At 41.7% G+C, this 2,662-nt stretch overlaps 1 protein-coding gene across 1 annotated transcript in view; it reads left to right on the plus strand.

The window, feature by feature from the left end:
- Positions 1-364, plus strand: part of Adam2 (ADAM metallopeptidase domain 2) — a 50,004-nt gene extending 49,640 nt beyond the window's left edge. Inside the window, exon 21 of the mRNA XM_005355494.2 lies at positions 116-364. The gene's annotated coding sequence lies outside the window, so the exon portion shown is untranslated. The remainder of the gene's footprint in view (positions 1-115) is intronic.
- Positions 365-2,662: the final 2,298 nt, after the last annotated feature.

Below are 2,662 nucleotides of genomic sequence, written 5' to 3' on the forward strand. Positions count from 1 at the left end.
CCTCTCCTGGCCTGCAGGCATACATGCAGGCAGAACACTATATATAGTGTATTTGCTGCATGGTTTAACCTGGCTAGCTCTGCACGTGACTCTTCTCCTGTATGTGTTCTTTCAGAGTAATTCTCTTCGGTGGGCAGATAACAAATGGAAAAGAAAAAATATGTATTATCTGATTGCCTGGAAGTCAAGCCTGCATATCGTGGTTTCTATCTGGCCAGAAATCATATCTCTGCATCACATGTACGATACATATATGTGTATATAATTCCAAAATGATTTGCCTGTAAGGAATGTAAGATTATGAACTTTGTATTAAGCTTGAATTTTTACCCTACTTCTTCTGGTGGCCCGTAGGGATAAGTCATATTATCTAGTAGGCATGTTACAGGGAAGGCTCTAATAAAATAAATGTGGTACCCTGACTCAAGTGTGCCTGCCCTGCGTTTAGAGTGCAGTGGAAATGCTGCCGTGCTGTAGTCTGAGGGTCCATAGCAGCCCAGAGATGATGCTCAGCAGACACTCTGACGCATGGTGTTTATAAACGCTACATGTGGCAGTATGTGCCGCTTCTAAGGGAGGGATGAAAACACACACAGACAGGAGTCTACCCAAGGAAGAGGGTCTTGAACCCTGGGAGCCTTTGTGGGGACAAAGGACAAAAACGTCAGAGGTCAAAGGGTCAGTTTAAGAGGAAAATAAAATAATAAAATGTCTATTTTCCAACTGTTCCTGAAATCCTGGGAACGGAACCCAAGGCTTATCACACACCAGGCAAATACTGTGCCAACCAGCCCCTGTGAGTTTTAATGCACCTTCACCATACAGGAAACAAATTTTAGCCCAGACAGTTAGAAAAAACCATCAAATTTAGTAAGAAATTCAAATAATGTAATTAACAAAAGTAGTCTACTTGACCTATGGAACTCTGAAAACAGAAAAATCTGAACTACTCATGTAAGTATGAATGCATGTATGTGTATGCATGCATGTATATATGCATGTATATTTATGTGTACATTATGCAACATTGTGTATGCATGCATGTATTGTGTGTGCGCATGCATATATTATGTATGTGTTATGCATGTATGTATATATGCATTTATGTATGTGTGTGCATGTATGTATGTATACATATACGTATGTGTAGTATGGATGTATTACTAAGAAGTAAAGATTGATCTATCATGTGGAATATTCTAGATCATGTTTTTTGACTAAACTTAAGGTAAATTCATGGGGATGCCCATTATCCGGTAGGAACTGGTCTAGCCTGCTCTTGTGATTTACCCCCAGCACAGAAATAACTGAACACAGGGAGGGAGAGGCAGGAGGATTAGAAGCTCACAGTCGTTTTTTGGTGAGTTTGAGACTAGCCTGTGCTACCTGAGATCCTGCCACACACACACACACACCAAAAAAAGAAAGAAAGAAAGAAAGAAAGAAAGAAAGAAAGAAAGAAAGAGAAAAACGAGAGATAAATTTCAGATAAATATATGATACAATGCTTAAATCCCCTAAGTATTTGAGACAAGAAACACATTCATAAATCTATGAATTAAGAAGAACATTTAGTGGGACTTTAAGTGCATTTTGAACTGTGTCTTTTTAAGTATTATTGAAAATGTGTGATGTAGTCAGGTCTTAAGCTTAGAAGGTATCTAAGCTATTTCAATGTATCTAAGGAAGTGAAAAGGAAATTTTTAAAGAATTTATTCTTTTGTATAAAAGTGTGCAATATACACCCATATATGTATGTGCATTTACCTGTGTGAACACGTGTGTTCAGGTGCACATATATGCACAAATGTGTACACGTGTATGGAAGCCAGAGACTGACCCAGGTAGGTGTTGTTATGATTTTTGGTGGCATGGGTGACCCTGGCAGGTCCCACTGTGGTGGGATAGGCCAAGGCAGGGAGGAGACAGATGGATAAACCATGCAGAGAGAGCTTGGGTATAGAGTTTATTTAGTGGGTATTGGGCAGAAAAAGAGAGGAAAGAGGAAAGGGGGAGGAGGAGGAGAAGACAGAAGCTGCCTCTGGAGAAGATTGGACAGAGAGAGAGAGGAAGAGAACTGACCTGCCAGAGCAGTTTGCCTAGCTGGGAAGGGGAAGATTGTGAATGGGCGGAGCTTGTCTCTTAAAGGGACAGGATACCCAGGTGACAGGCCCACACAATTATAAAAGGTGTCTCCCTTGATCGCTTTCTGCTTTATTTTTGAGGCGGCGTCTCTCACCTAAGCTTGGACTAGTCTGACCCCTGAGTCCTGGGTTTACAGGTGAGTCATCACACCTACCTGGCTTTTATGACTGCTGGGGATCCAAATTCTGGTCTGCGTGCTTACATGGCAAGCGCCTTTGATGGGGAACCTCCTTCAGCCAATGGCCTTTGAGAGGCTGGACCAGGTTGAGGCATGGCTTTTGAGTACCCACCCTGCTCCGTCTCTTCTTCCTGCAAGCCACACCTGAATGTCCGACCCCATTCCTATTTCCTCGCTGTGATTCGTGAGTTCCCTTTTAATAAAGAAAAACCTTAAAATACTCCATTTGGAGTTCTCTTGGGATTTATTTGATTCGCCTTCCCCCCATTTGACACGGTCTGCATCTCGCTTTATTCACTGAAACTCATTCCCCGTCCCTAGTCAACTATGTTTTTTTTT

Source organism: Microtus ochrogaster, chromosome 17, assembly GCF_000317375.1.
Source record: "Microtus ochrogaster isolate Prairie Vole_2 chromosome 17, MicOch1.0, whole genome shotgun sequence".
Lineage (NCBI taxonomy): Eukaryota > Metazoa > Chordata > Mammalia > Rodentia > Cricetidae > Microtus > Microtus ochrogaster.